We start from the raw sequence: 18968 nt of genomic DNA, 5'->3' as shown, positions 1-18968 counted from the left end.
TCTACAGTGTCTTAATTGTTGTAGTTGGATGATAATTCTGTATGTATGGTGTAGAAAACCTCTCCTCTTTGTTGCTCCCCATCTCAGAAATTTGTGAGATGGCCTTTATATTATGAGTGACATCATGGTTTTCTGAAGAAATGCAATACGGTTCATACCTAGGACTGACAAGATATTGCAAAAGTATTTCCTAAGTTAAAACAAAATAAGCTTTTCAAGAGTTAAAATAGAATTTTACAGAACAGCAAACTTTGTTCACATGAAGTTGATCATGGCAGTCAATACCAACAAAATGCTTACTATGTGTCAGGTCATTTGATGAGAGCCTTGAAGATACTATCTCTTTTAACCTTCACAATAACACTATTTGATACTAATCTCCCATTTTACAGATTTTTTGAGTCAACTCTAGTCTCCTGCAGCCAGTGGTGGAACAGTTTAGCTACTACATTCACAGCCTGTAAAGCGATTGAGCACATGTTACTCTGCTGAGCAAATGGTGTGCTGCCTGGCTTCCAGAATTTCAGCACTATTACTCTGGGAGTCTTTATATTCACTTTTTGAAAACCTTACTCTTCTGGCCTTCCTGGGGCTGACCACTTTGCCTCAAAGCATGTAATTTGTCACAGAACACCAGAACTGCAAAACTACTGCAAGAAGTCTAGCACAGTAAAACAAGTGCAGAGTCACTCAAGAAGACTACTTTCAAGAATTCTGATTTACTCATTTTGGTGGAGACAAAGTAGGTTATTGCACTGTAGGCAAACCACACGAATCTCTAATGTCGACCAAATGTCATTACCAGATGTATGTAAACATGACACATAGTACACCGTACTTTCCCTTCCTATGCAATGGTTTTCACCAAAAGCATTTAGAGCATACCCCATAGTTTCTATGGACTTTTGGTCTGATTGTATTTTTCTCTGAAAAGATAGTCAGAATAATTTGTGAAATTAGTCTGACTTTATTTTCATGTCTGAGAAATAAATACACATACATTATTAATCTCAAAATAATATATTTCAAGATCTGCTTATTTGTTAATGCTTCTGAGAAATAGTGCTCTAACAAAGCTATGAGAACAATGGTTTTATCAGTCTATTTTTAAAATAAAAACAGAAGTGGCCAAGAGACAGAAAAAGAGAGGTGGAGAGAGGTTGCAGTGTTTCTTAAGAAACATCAACAATAGATCACTTTAGATTTATGGACCCAATTCCCAGAGACCTGTAACTAGATAAAGTTAGACTTACCGTCTGCTTCAAACTTCTGCATGGTCTTCTCGGGAGCTGAAATGGTATGTGAAAAATTGGTTCAAGAGAAATATAGCTGCAAACCATCTTACTCAGAATATACCTATCGAAGTAGCTTTATTGTGTAGAAAGAAGTGAGGTGTATAATAGGACTTTTATCAAGAAAAAAATTGACCGTAGGAATTTTAAAAATAGATTTTCTAGTCAAGTAGTGCTTCTAGCAGTGCAATCCCTTGACCACCTGGATTGTAATAGCCTGAGAAGGAATGTTGAAAAGGAAGATTTCTGGATCTTTCCTCAGAATAACACCTTAGGTCATTTTGAGGCATATTGAAGTTTAAGAACAGCATCTAAATTAGAAAGTCATATACACGTCAGACTATCATTGCAAATATGGTTTTCCAGAACACTATTATAGAGCCTTCTTCCCCCATGATTTTTCTTTCAATAGCAGATCCGCTGCGCAACTTCCAGAGAAACCTGAGCTTCAGTGGGGAATAAATTATCCCCAAGACAAAGAAAGAGACAGCCTTGATTTTTGCCTTGTCCATACCCTTCCAGACCACAGAATTGGCTCTGCTTATATAATTGATATTTTAGGGATATAAGTTTGATATTTAAAATTTTGTTTTTCTTGTGATAATATTAGAGGATTATTTACAGATCCACCAATTTTATAATAATCCCATGAAGTCCACTAGATAATTTCTTGTGAATCTAGACCAAAATAAAGGTGTGTTAGTAGGTAAAATTCAAGGCATGCGCATTGCATCTGAGATCAGAGAAATCAGAAAGCAGTGAAAAAACTGTCAGAGCAAACTTGTTTTGTGTTTAATCAATCATATCCTTTGATTACATGTAAGTTTTAGTCCCCATATATGTTGTTAATATTGTTGCTTCCTTAGTCAAAAATAGAAACACAGGTTAATAATAGGGTCAAACTAAAGCATGAAGTGACTATTTGATTTGGGGTGTGTGTGTGTGCGCGCGCGCGCGCGCGCGTGTGTGTGTGTGCTTGCACGTGTATGCGTGTGGTAGGAAATTGGGAAAGGAGTGTGTTTATCTTTACCTGGATGGTGAAGTAGAGATTTCCGGATGCTTGGTGTGCATCATGATGGTTTCAGTGAGCTGTGGGCCATCAGGAGTGACTGCTAGTACTCCTAGAATTCTATCTACATTATCTAATTGGAGTCATTGCATACTGAGGCTGGATCAGATGCGGAGTTCATCTCATCTCTGACTCTTCAGCATCTTGAGTCGGAAAAGAGGCAGGTTAACTGTGAAGCGCATGCAGCTTAAGCTTCACAGACTCCTAGACTGGCCCTGTGAGTTCTGGATGTTGTTGGGAGCTGTAGACTGTTCTGCATTGAAAGGAGAATGGAAGTGGCAATCAGGAAGCACTTTCTTGCAAGCATTTCTGGTAAACAGCCTAAAGCGATTTTTGAATTTTCAAGCATCAGTAATTTCTTTATTTTAAATAAATGGCCACATTCATACGTATTTATTATTTGTGCCCTTGTTTTCTTTATCCTAAGGAAATCTAAGGGATTATTTAAGATTTGGGGCCAGGCGCGGTAGCTCAAGCCTGTAATCCCAGCACTCTGGGAGGCCGAGATGGGCGGATCACGAGGTCAGGAGATGGAGACCATCCTGGCTAACACGGTGAAACCCCGTCTCTACTAAAAAATACAAAAAACTAGCCGGGCGAGGTGGCGGGCACCTGTAGTCCCAGCTACTCGGGAGGCTGAGGCAGGAGAATGGTGTAAACCCGGGAGGCGGAGCTTGCAGTGAGCTGAGATCCGGCCACTACACTCCAGCCTGGGCGACAGAGCGAGACTCTGTCTCAAAAAAAAAAAAAAAGATTTGGGTCCCATAAAAATGGGATTTTCCCATAAGTAACAAGTTATAGTTGAAAAAATGAATTCGATAGATTGAGGTTTAAATTATAAGCTCTAACAGTTACAAATCGTATGTCTTTGTACGTATCATGGAGTGTCTTTAAGCTTCCTTAATTTTGATATGAGGATAATGCCCCCCCAAATAATACTTTTGAAGTGTATGATGTGTGTGCATATAGTGCATGAAACACCAATTAGGGAGGCCAATGAGTGGCAGTGAAGGTCATAGCATTCTCACAGAGCAAAGTGATAGCCACATTGCAGCAACTTCATAGTAAGGACTGGCATGGGAAAACCACCATGGCTTGATAAATAACAAATAAATGTCACAAATGACCAGGATCCTGAAATACAGAGCCACAGAATACAAAACCACCCATGGCTTGACAAATAAATGTCACAAATGACCAGGGCCCTGAAATACCAGATCCTCACAACACCTAGCACATGGGTAGCACATGTAGTAGGTGCTTAATGAATAGTGTTGAATGGTTATCAATGGCTATGAAGGAAACCTTATTACACCAATTTTCTCATATAAAGGTATACTTGAGCCTAAGCTATCAGAGAAACACTTCGACTAATTAGCTTCACCCCCTTTCATTAACAGTTATTTGTAATTATATAGGTTTCTTGAAAATGTATATGTGTATATATATGTATATGTATGTATATATAAATATATATATATTTCTTGAAAATGTATTTCTATCAAAACCATGTAAATGTATAAATAACTTTTAAAATATTTGGAGTTTGTTTTGGAGACGTAAAGCCACATATATCAAAATATATTCAGATGCTTTGCAGTTGCCAACATACCCGCTATTCATGTCATGTGTCTTCCATGCGATCTTCGAGAAGACGGGTCTTACTACATTCTGTCTTTTGCTTATTTTCATCTCTCTTAAAATTCATTCTCATCCAACTTTGAGGCGTGCTTAATGAATGACTTTGATTTTTTCAGTGTCGGAGAAGTGAGAGCAAGAAAGGAACCAACACTGATGAGACACCTTTTCTGTGATAAGCACGTTACAGACACAATTCACCCTCGCCACGGCCTTGTGAGCTGGGTTTTATAGAAGGTTACCTATTTTCCTGTTATAAAAGATTGAATCAATAAGAAGAAAATCAGCTTTATTAAAGTAAGAAATCTACTAAAAGAATACTTTTTAAGATAAGAGAAGGCAGAAAAAAGATCCAAGTCAAAAAAGGAGGCGAGAATTGAAAATAAAAAGACTGGTCCAGTTAGAATCTGAGAGCTTGAGACTGAGAAAGTGGTAAAATATGAGGTATATGGCAGGTCGAGTGGACCTTGAATATATGGTAAGAGTCAGACAAGAGGTTTTACCCTTCCCCTGCAACTTGGGCCTCATCAGAGTATTTTTCATCCTTCTAGCATATTATGCATTAGATTCCTGTGATCACACAGCTCATTCTACATGTAGTTCCTTTTTAAAAATTCTTTGCAGTTTGAGAACTTATTCACCCTTCAGCGTTCTAGTCAATTGCTACGTGTTCTCTAAAGATTTCCTTAATGTCACTAAGCACTTATTCAGTGTCTGTTCTGTGATCTCTGTGAACATTTAATTTACAGCTATTTTAACCCACATGTCAGCTGGCCAGTCACTGGCAATAGTTACAGACATGCCTATGACCACAGGCACCACATAAAAGTGCTATCCTCCTCAATACAGATTCAGGGAATGCCTTCAAGTTTTATCTCCAACCACTGCCCTAAACACCCAAGGTTTATCTCTCTATTTCTTTCTCCTCATCCTTAGGTTCTCAACCAGTTTGACTTTAAATTTTGAGCTTTTACTCTTCTTGTTTTGCCATATAGAGATTTGGTGTTCCTGTATCATGCTGTTTACCTTTACATTGACCTGGTAACGCAATAGGATGCATCTCTTCCTGAGGTCCACGCCTGGCAACATGCTTTATCTCTAGCTTAGGCTCCTGAGATTCCGTAAACTAAGTCTCAGGGGCCCTCTCTGAGCAAGAAAAGAGATTAGGCATGGCATTCATAGTACTCCGTAAAAAATTACTAATTGATAGTGTAAAATAAATTAAATTTCAGTTGTTAATTATTTTCTTACAATCCTTGATTTTCAGAAATGCCAAAAATGGAAATATGAATATATTGATATATGTTATAATATATGTTGAACTAATTTGTGCAACTAGAAACAAATCCATTTTGAACTGTTCTTAAAATCTTTTAAAAAGCATTTATTTAAATGGATTTTTATTCTAAATCTATAGCCATAGTAGAGTGGCTTTTCAATTTAGCAGCCACGCTAGAACAACTGGTCAGTTGGAGTATTTTCCTGAAGAGCTGTGATTTGAGAAAACTAAAGAATGACTAAATGAAGCAAGAGTAATCTCTTTTATGAATTTTTATTCTGCTCATTAAACATTCATGGACCCAAAGTCTACATGCCAGCAAAGCGCCTTGGCCATTTCTTTTACATGACCTCATCCAAATGTGGGTGAGCTTTACTACCTTAGAAACAAATTGCTCCCCTTATCTGAGCACCCCTAAGCCTATCCAGCAACTATGAAGTACATCTAAAATACTGTCAAGAAGACATGATGCTTTTCTTGATTCACAGGATTAAGAAGGTCATGTGTTGATAGACCTTCACTCTAGAAAAAAAACAGTTGTATAAACTTTCTCTATTATACTGTAACTAGGCCAGTCAGAAGATTCTGATTGGGCTTCCTAACAACTGGAAGCCACACTAAAAGAACAGCATGTATAGCAAATAAGAAAATATGTTGCTAATTCAGCTACTGAATTAGTAATGAGGGAAATGACTTTGCAAATGTAGATTGCTGAAGTTACAAAATGACTTTTTAGGCAAAGGCAAGTTATAATTTTCTGATTCTTAGAAGGCTTAAAGATGTATTTGTCCCAAGGTTTTTTTGGGTATTACCATTTTGTTAATGTGTTTCTCCCCTTGGGCAAGTGACTAAATCTAGCATATACTTTTAGATCCATAGCTACTTTAAAACAAAACAAAACAAAACAAAAAATGCTGCTATGATTCTGGTCTTTAGATTCTCTTCACTCTTTTAATTTTGCAATGCTTTGACAAACCAACAACTGTGCTGTCAAGTTTAGAATTTAAATAGACTTTCACAAAAAGCTTCACGCACACCAGCTGTAATGTCAGCAACCAGCTCCATCTTTATTTTCCATCTTTTAACAGAAAGCATAGACTCAAGATGGCTCTTGCCAGCCACAGCTTGAGAGGTAGGCTATACGGGTGGTGCTTCCCATCTGTGCAAAGCCAAACAGAATCACAAGACAGAATGTGTGGCGGAAGAAGCATCTACATTCTCCAAGAAGTTGGATTGATACTACTTTTGGGGAAAAGATTGTAATTGTTTTATAATTGTCCTTGGTATATAATGCAATTTTATGACACAAAATTTAATGCAATTTTATGACACACAGTTCAGTCACTGAGCACAAACACATACTGATAAAATCAAAAGCTTATATCAGTCCTTTTCGGAATTTGGAACATTTGTGGAAATTCCAAAGGGTCATACTTCTTCACTGGCCTGGCGAAGGCACAAAGGAAGACAAACAGAAAACAAGGAAACATTGAGAGGGTGACAAACCAACAATCTGCTGCTGGCTGAAGTTTGCCGAAGGAAAGGATACAAAAAGACAGGAGTGCAAAAAGAATTGAGGAAATAAAGGAGATACAATAGTGAGAGGAAATTCAAAATTGCCAGTGATGTAAAAGGTCTTTTGAGAAACTCAATTAGAAAAAAAAAGAACAAATGAATAAATTTATAAATGTTGAAGAGGAAAATTGAAATAAAGCCTTGAAAAGGCAAAAGGTTATACACAGACTTTTGTACTGAGGGAAGGGAGAGACTGAAAAGCATTAAAATAGGTGGAGTATCCCCATTTATACTTGTAGAAATACCTTTTAACTTGGTACATTGTAGAGAACCAGAAACTGGTGGTTATATGGATGCATTATCTCTGCCAAATTGTCCTCTGCAGGATTGTCACTCGTAGCTGATTCTCAGCTACCTTTTCTGCATCCTGCTCACAGGCATGCAAACTTCTGTTTCTGTTAAAAGTTTCTTTTCATTGGGAAGCTATGGTATGGGTTATCTTCTTTCTAATAATAGTTCCTAAATGCTTTAGTATAGAACTGGGATGTCCAGTATGGTAACCACTAGCAACATGTTCCTCTTGAACACTTGAAATATAGCTAATCCAAAATGAAACGAGCCATAAGTGTAAAATATGCAGTGGATTTTGAAGTCAGTATAAGAATAAGAAGGTAAAACATCTTATTTATGCTTTTTACATTGATAAGTTTGAAATTATCACATTTTGATATCAAATAAATTATTATTACTGAATTAATTGCACTAGTTTTATTTTCCTGTTTTAATGAGGTCACTAGAAAATTTAAAATTTTTGTGTTGCTCATATTTGTAGAATACATAATACTATTGAACAATGCTGGTACAGAATGTAAGGAAAGGAGAATTTTACATTTCTGTAAAGCATGGGCCATATTCTAATTCAGATATTACATCCTTGATGTAAAATATAGCACGTTCTTTATTGACATGGTTTTACCCAGGGGAACACAAATTAGAACACAGTTATTTTGTGAAATCAAATACAATCATTTTTGTAGCAAGAAGATCTTTCATTTATTGAAGTTTCGTTATTCAAGTGTATATTGTAAAGCCAACAAAAGAGGGAAGGGCTAAAAGTAAACTTTCATTTCATTCACCGGTAGCAGGTTTATCTTGACATCTTCATTGTGAATTTGGCCTTTCTGTTTCATCTATTTTTTTTTTCTTTCTAACTGGCAATGTCTGCTGAATGGGGCATAGCAATAATCATTAAGCTTTGATTAAAATGTGGGACTGAGCTTATTAGGAACCGCACATTTCAAATTCATCCAGATTTGCCCTAAATGACATGAGCAAACAGGTCTGAAGGATTTGTTGAAAAATCTGTTCAGGAGTTGGTTTATGGGCATTATCTTACTTTAGCTGTGTACATCTGAATTCATTGATAGCATTCCTGAGTGTTGCTAGGATCAAATTGAAAGAATAACATTATCTTTGTAGTGACACCCTAGTGTGTCATGTACATTTTATATTTTGGTGAACCAAGAACCATGCCGTCAATGATATGGAAAACCTAGAGCTTTGCCAGTTTTCACATGCAAGAAAATTGTTTCCTTGTAAAGCTCACAATACCTTTGAATTCAAAGTGAGACTTTTTATAGGGAATGCATCTTCTAACCATATACATACTTTCATTAAAATGCTCACCTCCAGGCACAGAAGTAGATAAATGTATTAAAAATTATTTGCATGCAACTAATATTTAATTTGACTTTACTAGTGGAGGATGCAGTGTGGGATACCAAGAATAGAGGTCTTCATGAAATTTATAATGTAGTTGGACAAATCTACCTTATGCCCATGGAAAATTAATTATTACTATTGGCTGTAAATGCTGAGGACGAAATGGATATTTCAGGTGAGAAGCACTGCTAGAGGTCACGGGAAAGTGAATTCATTAACAAGACAATGTGTGGTAGTAAAATTGAATGAGAATTTTGAGTCTGGAGATCTGGGATTAAGTTAGGGCTCCACTGCTTCGAAATATGAGAAGACCTCACTTCCCTTAGCGTAGGTACCCAAGGCTGTTTGTCTTTTGAATGTATCCTTCTATAATGATATTCTGCTGGACACTTTTCAGATCATTTTACTTCTTAAAGTATCACAAATTGAAGGTTATGTGTGTGGCAGACTTTATTAAATGCTAGAGAGCAGAGACGAGATACATATCACAGGAAAACCATAAAATACATAATAATCAACATTAATTATCCTCTACTTGTAAAGTTCTCTGACCATTTTCTCCACTGAAGAATTTTCAAAGGTTATTTTTAAAATTTATTCTTTGGATATAGCATCTGATCATATTGTTAGCCTCTCTTCTGTCTTCCCCTCAAGTTCTTCCTTCTCTTACCTATTAAGTTTTCCATTCCCATTCCCAAAATCTCCTCATTTCTATGTCAGAGCAATTTAGTTCTACTTTTGACTGCTCCTTAGCCTGTCCTAGTCTTAATCCTGGAGAATGATGTGTTCGGGTGGGTGACAGAGGGGAAGTAGCAATAGAACTAAAAAGGCAAACAAAGCATGTTTGCCAATGATGGTTCTCAGCGTTCTGCAGTCACCTTTTACACACACAATTTTCTTTACCCCCAAAGCAGTAAATGACACAATTTTGGTTTTAAATATTGTACATGATTGGATTCTTCAGTCAGTTCAATTGAATGGCACCTCACTTAGCATAACCTACGAAGTTAACATAAATGGTGGTCACAAAGTTTGGTAAGAAAGGATCACACTTTCTAGGTTTTTTTTCTTCTTCTGTCATTCTATTCCATGATTTGCATAGTTCCCATCACCCTTTGCAAACAAGATACAGACTAAAGTGCATTGAAAAGGCCTTCTTCTTGATTCTAATCCAAATGGAAAATTTCTATATAATTCTTCCCTAGAGATTTCTAAATTAAAACTTATTCCTGGACATTCACCCACTGTGCCTACTGGTGTTATCTAGGTCCCAACTTCTTTGATTGTTTTACCTTGTCACGGTATCAGAAGTTGGATACCAAAATTGCTTCCTTTAGTCAATTTGAATATAGAAGGCAATATAAATTTAGAGTCCTTTTGCCCATTATTTTTATCTTTCCCAAGAAATCTCATTTAATAATCACAACAATTCTATAATGTTGGACCTTCGATTCGTCACATTTTACTGACGAAGACATTGAAGCTGTGAGCAGTGTTTAGTGGCACACAACTGGTAGGCGGAAGAGTCAGAATTCAAAATCAGGTGTGTCTGAACGCAGAGCCCATACTCATTAATTCTGCCTGTCACCGGATAAGGTGGGAAAGGCTACATGGGGAAGATGGCATTTGAGCTTGTTTTTGAATAATAATGAACAGGATTTTGATATATGGGGACACATGCAGATGGAAGCTCAGAGAGAACATTGCAGACTGAGAACACCACAGGAGGAAAGGTATCATCAGGGGATGATGCATTACAGAAGTCTGTAGTGACACTTCCAGGAAATTAGTTAGCAACAAGATATTTTTCATCATGAACCTAAGATTACTGGTAAGCTATATTTGAATAGCCACTGCCAACTACAGTCTTATATATGATTCTACAGCTTCAGAACTCGGCATATGAAATAACTTCAGGACAGCAGATGAGGCTTGTAGCTATTTCTTGTTCATAAAAGATTATACTTTGAGTCATGAGGTGAAGTTAAAAAACGGAATCAGTTAAAATCAGAGAAGCCTAGAAAACACCAAAATTTTAAGGAAAAATTAAGTTTTGCTTTATATTAAATTTCATTATAGAGCAAGCAAATTAGAGAACTCCAATGTATTTGACAAATATTGCCATATTTCCTTATCTAAATGTACTTGATGTGACAACAACTTTTTTGACACATCATCATCAACATCGGTTTTAACCAGATGTCATTGTTAATGAATGTTCGCTGGTATTTTGAACAAAAATGACTCAACTCAAACATTTTATTAATGATTGTGAGCTATCATCATAAACTTCAATCATTTTTCCTGGTTACTATGCAATGATGGTTTGTCTTTACATTGAGTAGCCTCAGAAAATATCCTTTACTTTTTTCCATGACATATTTATGATTTTCCTGTATTATTCATATTAGTCAGGCTGTCAGAATCCTCTCTTTACAACCCCCTTCTACTTTCGATGTACTGCAGCTTATTAAAGCTTATTATAATTCTGTCTAATGTTAAACTGGCTCTGAATAACAGCCTAGAATGTTCCTTCATGAATAAACTTTCTGACATTTCTTTTGGCTGCTGAAGGTTTTTGCTTGTTTGTCTGTTTGTTTACATCCTGGTTTTCATTTGTGTTCTGAATACTTAAGGAAGCTAAGGACATGGCAACTGGAATTGCTATAGGTATTCAAAAGTAGAATTGTTACAAAGACTCTTAAGAAAAGCTATAGCAGAGAGCCGGGCACGGTGGCTTAAGCCTGTAATCCCAGCACTTTGGGAGGCCGAGGTGGGTGGATCACGAGGTCAGGAGATCGAGACCATCCTGGCTAACACGGTGAAACCCCGTCTCTACTAAAAATATACAAAAAAAACTAGCCGGGCGAGGTGGCGGGCTCCTGTAGTCCCAGCTACTCGGGAGGCGGAGGCAGGAGAATGGCGTGAACCCGGGAGGCGGAGCTTGCAGTGAGCCGAGATCGCGCCGCTGTACTCCCAACCTGGGAGACAGCGAGACTCCAGACTCCGTCTCAAAAAAAAAAAAAAAAAAAAAAAAAAAAAGAGCTATAGCAGAGAATCCTTTCAAGGAAGACACAATAAATAAAGAGAATGAATGTTTTATGTGTGTTTCATATTACATGAGCTCTGAAGCATTATAAAGTAATGTTTTTAAATCATAAATTTAAAAATGTTTAAAACTCATGAAATAAATATAGAAAATGTATCATGTGCAAATAGGAAAACGTAGCACCATATTCCAAAGGTAGTCCAGCACCTTTGGTCAAGAGCATGCACTCAGGAACCAGAATCACTAGATTTAAAACCGGGCCTCTCTACTTTCTAGCTAGGTGTCATTGAAAATGTCACTTCATATCTCTATGTCTCAGATTCCATATCTGTAAAATGGGTATAATTTAATAGTACTTTTTTCTTAGGCTTATTGGGAAGATGAAATGATTTAATATATATGTGTATAAAACAAATAGAACATCACTTGATATGTAGTGAGTGCACATTTAAATTAAGCCCTTTGAAACCCAAGAGCTGTTTTACATTTTCTTTTGTTTGTCCTTCTAATCTTTAAACAAAGTCTGTTCTAAACAGTTTATGTAATTGTAAAATATTATAAGCTCTATGAAGTTAGGGATATTGCCTGTCTTATTTATGACTTTAGTTTGGTGCCTAGCATAGTGCTTGGGAGAGCAGCAAAAGCCCAGTATATATCTGGTGAACAAATGAATGAATGGATTGTGGTTGAAAACTCATTTTAGGTGTACTACAAGATGTTGCTGTTATAGAAAGAGTAGAGAAATTATTTTTGCTATACTGAAAAGTAAGGTGTCAGTGCTGGCAGGGCCAGATTCAATTATGATGAACTTTGTGATAAATGCCTTGTTCTTTGGAAGACTGTTCTTTGGTATTTAACTTGACCCGATGATGTGTTAATGCCAAGAGTATGATGAGCTAGCAGCCATTATAATAAAATTATTCATTTTGATAAAATAGATGAAAACAGTATAAGTAAATTATGTAGGTTCCATTGTGACTTAAAGTATTTCCAATATATAGGGGAAATTTTTGGAAAATATATTCAAAATTACAGTATATGGACATTTTTAGGCTGTTCCTGTCTGATATCAACACAATTCGCTGAAGAGTGTTTCTTTTTAGTCACTCAAATGTATTAACATATCTGCCTATCAAAATACCACAAATAGTTAAAATCATAGAAAAGCCTAAAAAATTTTGCAAGGTATGTAAAATCCAAGATATAAAATCTTAATAAAAATTTGTGTAAGAAAAACAAAAGCTCACATAAAGAGAAAAAAATGGGCAAAAGATATAGCAGAGAGACACAAACTAGAAACACAAATGGTCAATCAATCTCACTAGTAATAAAAATGCAAATTAAAACAAGAGATACATTTTCTCCTCTATGGAATTGGCAGGGTTTTTAATGACAAGTATGCAGTGCTGACAAAATCACGGGGAAGTGATCACTCTTACACCCTGCTGGTTGTTGTGTAAATTATTACAATCAGTCTGCAGACCAATATAACAAAACTAAACATCTAAAAAATGTTCGTAACCTTTGTATCAACAATTTTACTTCTAGCAATATATCGTATAAAAATAAGTGGACAGGTAGGCACCTATAAATGTGCAAGGATATTTATCATATAATTTTATTCTAATATTGAAGAAAACGAAAGCAACTCAGATGTTGGTTTGATTGCCTTTGGACTAGCTAAATAAATTGAGATGTGTTATGTTCCAAAAAATATCATATAATAACAAAAAATTTGTAGCTAACTGACATTTATTAATTATTATTTGCTACCTGTCTTATTTACATTATTTCATTTACTCTTCATAACAGGAGTAAAGGCTAATTATTTTTCCATATTGTAAATGAGAAATTGGATAAACAAAAAGAACAAGTGACTCGCCCCCAAATTCAAAACTAGGTCTAGTTAAGAACCCAGGCTCTTAACATTACACTGTATTACAGATATATGGTAGCTTAGAAAAAAGTGAAAGAGCAGGTTGCCAAATAGTACATAGTTATGATATTAATTTTATTGTAGTTATCGATATAAATAATTGGGTAGTGGGATTATAAGGAATTTTAACGTCATACTTTTGCACATATATTTTCTTCAAAAATATGTTTGCTCGTATAATTTTTAAAGTTATATTTGAAATACATTTACTTGCTAAACTTAATTACTATGTGCTTAAAATCCTATTTAGGAACGCAATAAAAATCAAAGAATGTTCTAGGACTAGAAAGAAGTGTGTGTACATGTGCATGCACGTGTGTGCAAACTGCAAGTATTGTAATGGAAACTAGTAAGCTTCCTTTTTTTTTTTTTTTGAGATGGAGTCTCACTCTACTGCCCAGGCTGGAGTGCAGTGGCGCAATCTTGGCTCACTGCAACCTCCGCCTCCCCAGTTCAAGTGGTTCTCCTGCCTCAGCCTCCAAGAGTAGCTGGAACTACCGCGTGACACCATGCCCGGCTAATTTTTTGTATTTTTAGTAGAAACTGGATTTCACCGTGTTAGCCAGGATGGTCTCCATCTCCTGACCACGTGATCCACCCACTTTGGCCTCCAAAAGTGCTGGGATTACAGGCGTGAGTCACCGTGCCCGGCCATAAGCTTACTTTTCTCTTCAGTAGCTAATAATTTCCAGTAAGATTATTTCAATAATTAAAATTGAACAGAACAGTTCTACTCTATGACTTGTAAAAGATGTGCCAGAAGTGAATATAGTTAATTGGAGTGTGATTTTACATAGTCAACACTGGACTCTGTTTCCAATTTGTCCAATGTTTACCAGAATCTGAATACAATAATTTCATAATCATGATAATAGTGAAATCACTGTCTTTCGATAATTTAGTTGCCAAAGAGATCACTGTAACATTTAATTCATACATTTGTCAATTCGTGTTTATGTAGCATCTGCTCTGTGCCAGATACAGAGGAATAGAGACATGATCTGCCCCTATCAGGCACACCGTCTGGTGATAAAAAGGCAAACCTACCATTTAGTAAAATATATATTATAGAAAATTGAATAGAGATCAAATGAATGACAATCATTTTTCTATTCTGATATGGCCATTGCGTGCCAAAAAGTATCCTAGATACCGGAGAACACAACAACAAGTAAACATCGTTTTTTATCCCAAGTGCTCACAGTCTAGTAGGGTATTAACAAAAAAACAGGTTTTGCAAAAGGTAATGGAGCTTGTACTAATTGACTCGATGGGAGAAGAGCTGAAAAACATTTCTTTCACCTATGCCAAGCATAATTTTCTGAAGTGAGAAAACTGTCCTCTTGAAGATATTTCTGAAAGCAGTTACTATTTACTGGACTCACTCTCCTTTCTTTTTGTTGGCTTAATATAATATACTTGGGTCCAACTCTCTACCAAGAGTGGTCATATTTTATGTAAAACTGGCAAATTTCAACAAGCCACTTCTCTGTTTGCTGCAAAAACTACAATCAGGCAAAACATGTAATATTATTGCCTGCTGTATTTCAACACCATATCCTTGCATTATTACTTAAATCTGTGCCAGGTTCTCCTCTTCATAATCCAAAGCTGCCAATGGAGATACCACAGTATCACAGTCATGTAGTCCAAAATGTTCCCTTCAATCTTTAAATCACTGAAGCATTTCCCTCTTGGAGTTAGAAAGTTAAAAGCAAAAAAATCCATGTTAGTAAAGCCGGAAATCAGTCATATAAGTGGGCTTGACCTGGTGACCTAACACCTAGACTTTTAAGCTAGAACTGTAAGATGCACAGGACTTCTTCAAGAAACCCTTTAGGAAAACTCTCAGTCACAACATTGGCTATATGAGGCATGAGAAACAATGGCATTGAGGGCTAAATTGCTCCATTTGGAGATGCTCTATGTAAATCAAGACTCCCCCACCATTACTGACCATCTCTGCTCCTTCCTGCAGATTTCAACTATTGCTTCTAAACAGTGAAATAGTTGTGATGATGAGTTAGAAAGAGAAAACAAAATAAAAATTATTTACATCAGTATCATTTGTTGTATGAACTATTTATCACAAGAGGAACCTTTATCTCCTTGCCATCGGAATGAGCTTTCTTATTTTCTTTCTTTTAACTTTTATTTTAGGTTCAAGGGTACACATGCAGGTTTGTTATATGGGTGAATGCATGTCATGGGGGTTTGTTGGACAGATTATTTCCTCAGGCAGGTATGAAGCCTGGTACCCAATAGTTATTTTTCCTGATATTCTCCCTCCTCCCATCCTCCACCCTCTGACAGGCCCCAGTGTATGTTGTTCCCCTCTATGTGCCCATGTGTTCTCATCATTTAGCTTCCACCTATAAGAGAGAATATGTAGTATTTATTTTTCTGTTCCTGCATTACTTTGCTGTAGATAACGGCCTCTAGTTCCATCCATGTTCTGCAAAGGACATCATCTCCTTCCTTTTTTTATGGCTGCGTAGAATTCCATAGTGTATATGAGCTTTTTCTTTATCCAGTCTATCATTGATGGGCATTTAGGTTGATTCCAAGTCTTTTCTATTGTGAATAGCGCTGAAATGAACATAGGGGTGCATGTGTCTTTAGGATAGAATGGTTTGTATTCCTCTGGGTATGTGCCTAGTAATGGGATTGCTGGGTAGAACAGTGATTCTGTGTTTCGCTCCTTGAGGAACTCCCACACTGGTTTCCGTACTGGTTGAACTAATTTATATTCTCACCAACAACGTATAAGCTCTCTCTTTTCTCCACAACCTCGCAGCATCTGCTGTTTATTTATTTATTTATTTATTTTACTTTTTAATGATTGCCATTTTGATTGGTGTGAGATGGTATCTCACTGTGGTTTTTATTTGCATTTCTCTAATGATCAGTGATATCGATGTTTTCCACATGCTTATTGACTACATGCAGACCTTTGTCACATGTAGTTTGCAAACATTTTCTCCCATTCTGTAGGTTGTCTGTTTATTCTATCGATAGTTTATTTAGCCGTGCAGAAGCCCTTTAGTTTAATTAGATTCCGTTTGTCAATTTTTTCCTTTGTTGCAATTGCTTTTGGTGTCTTTGTCATGAACTCTTTGCCCACTCATATGTCCAGAATGGCATTGCCTAGATTGTCTTCCAGGGTTTTTTAAAGTTTGGGGTTTAGCACTGAAGTCTTTGATCTTTCTTGAGTTGATTTTTGTATATGGTGTAAGGAAGGGGTTCAGTTTCAATCTTCTTCCCATAGCTAGCCAATTCTCCCAGCACCATTTATTGAATAGGGATTTCTTTCTTTATTGCTCATTTTTGTCAGCTTTTCCAAAGATCAGATGGTTGTAGATGTGTGGTCTTATTTTCAAGCTGTCTATTTCGTTTCCTTGGTTCAAATATGTTTCTGGCTTTGTACAAGTACCATCTTGTTTTGGTTACTGTAGCCCTGTAGTATAGTTTGAAGGTGGGTAGCATGATGCCTCCAGCTTTGTTTCTGTTTTTGTTTAAGATTGCCTTGGCTATTCAGGCTTTTTTTTTTTTGTAGTTGTTCCATATGAATTTTAAAATATTTGTTCTAGTTCTGTGAAGAATGTCATTGGTGGTTTGATAGGAGTAGAATTGAACTATAAATTACTGTGGGCAGTATGGCCATTTTAATAATATTGATTCTTCCTATCAATGAGCATGGATGTTTTTCCATTTGTTTGTGTCCTCTCTCTGATTTCTTTGAACAGTGTGTTGTAGTTCTCATTATAGAGACCTTTCACCTATCTGGTTAGCTGTATTCCTAGGTATTTTATGCTTTCTTATTTTCAAATGTATTTTTCAGATTGGTAAAATTTTCAGACACATCAGTCCATTTTCCTGGGCAATAAAGTTCACAGTGTTTGTTATGGTACACAAAGTCCTTTATGCTAACATCTCCAGTCATAACTCTCACCATTCCTTTTCTTGCACCACAGGCCCCACCTACCTCTCTATTTCTGGGACAACTTACCTAGCTTTTATCAGTTAGCTTTATCATTAATTTATGCTCTCTCCAAATAAAGGTAATCTTTTGACCTTTGTAACTCTACTCTCTGTCTACACTAATTTTTGTTGTTGTTGTTGTTGTTGTTTTAGTTCTAGTTTTGTTTTGTTTTGTTTTGTTTTTGAGATGGTGTCTCACTCTGTCGCCCAGGCTGGAGTGCAGTGGCATGATCTCGGCTCACTGCAAGCTCCGCCTCCCAGGTTCACGCCATTCTCCTGCCTCAGCCTCCCGAGTAGCTGGGACTTCAGGCGCCCTCCACCACGCCCGGCTAATTTTTTGTATTTTTAGTGAAGACGGGGTTTCACCATGTTAGCCAGGATGGTCTCGATCTCCTGACCTCATGATCCGCCTGCCTCAGTCTTCCAAAGTATTGGGATTACAGGCGTGAGCCACAGCTCCCGGCCTGTCTACACTAATTTAACATATTTATTTCTAAAACATTGATATTCTCTATTAAACTAAAAGCTTCTTAGTGGGAATGTCCCCCTACCTAGTACTTTTTTAAAATTCTCCTAGCATTGTGCCTACAACATGGTTGGTACTCAGTCGGTTTTTATTGGATGAATTAATAAATGCCCTGAGCAAATATTGATAGAATCCAATGATTTGGCATAAAGTGATGCCCATACAGAGAAAGAATGAAAAATATTTGAATCTGTTCTGCATAAGCAAAACTCTGATGAAAAAGAGGTAAAGGTCGTATTACAGTGTGTTAAGGCAAAATACAGTCTTTTGAGAAAAATTAAAAAGATAGTATGGCAGCCAGAAAAAATAGACTGTGTTAGCCCTATTTTTCTTTTCGAACATTTTTTCATGTTGAGAAAAAAGAACAGATACATTTAAAGAATAATGGTTTGGGAAAATATTGAAAATAATTGCTGCATATTACTAAGGAAGTAACAAGAAATGATCATGTGGCAACTGGAACTCAGCTCAAGGCTTATTTTTCTTCACACAACGTAATTTTTTCTGATGTAATTATTGCAGGATATTCCAAAATGATGTTCTCTCTATTAAATACCACGTACATGTAACAGGGAAATCCAATTCACTCCTTTAAATGCTTTGGTATAATAAGATTGGGGTTCTAAATAAGAAATTAACTCTTTGTGAAGAAAAAGGAAAACCAGCATTTTTTTTTTTCTTCTCAAATATTGGTGAATAGAGCCACTGGTGAATTGTGCTGTAAGTCTCCAAAAGATAAGGTTCCTGTCTCTGTGACACCCGCATTCTAACACCAAAACAAATGAACAAGTTTCAAAGGTGATATTTTAAAGTTCTTATTGTACACTTCTCTCTTTTGTTGGTACTATTTGTGAATGTGCAATTGACTGCCTCCTAAACTGGAGTACTTCATGGAGAACTTCGAGTGCGGGATGATACCCAGCATCTAAATAAAAGCTGACAATGCTCACAAAGAATAGCG

This window comes from Chlorocebus sabaeus, chromosome X, assembly GCF_047675955.1.
Source record: "Chlorocebus sabaeus isolate Y175 chromosome X, mChlSab1.0.hap1, whole genome shotgun sequence".
Classification (NCBI taxonomy): domain Eukaryota; kingdom Metazoa; phylum Chordata; class Mammalia; order Primates; family Cercopithecidae; genus Chlorocebus; species Chlorocebus sabaeus.
Note: the sequence above shows the minus strand (reverse complement) of the source record.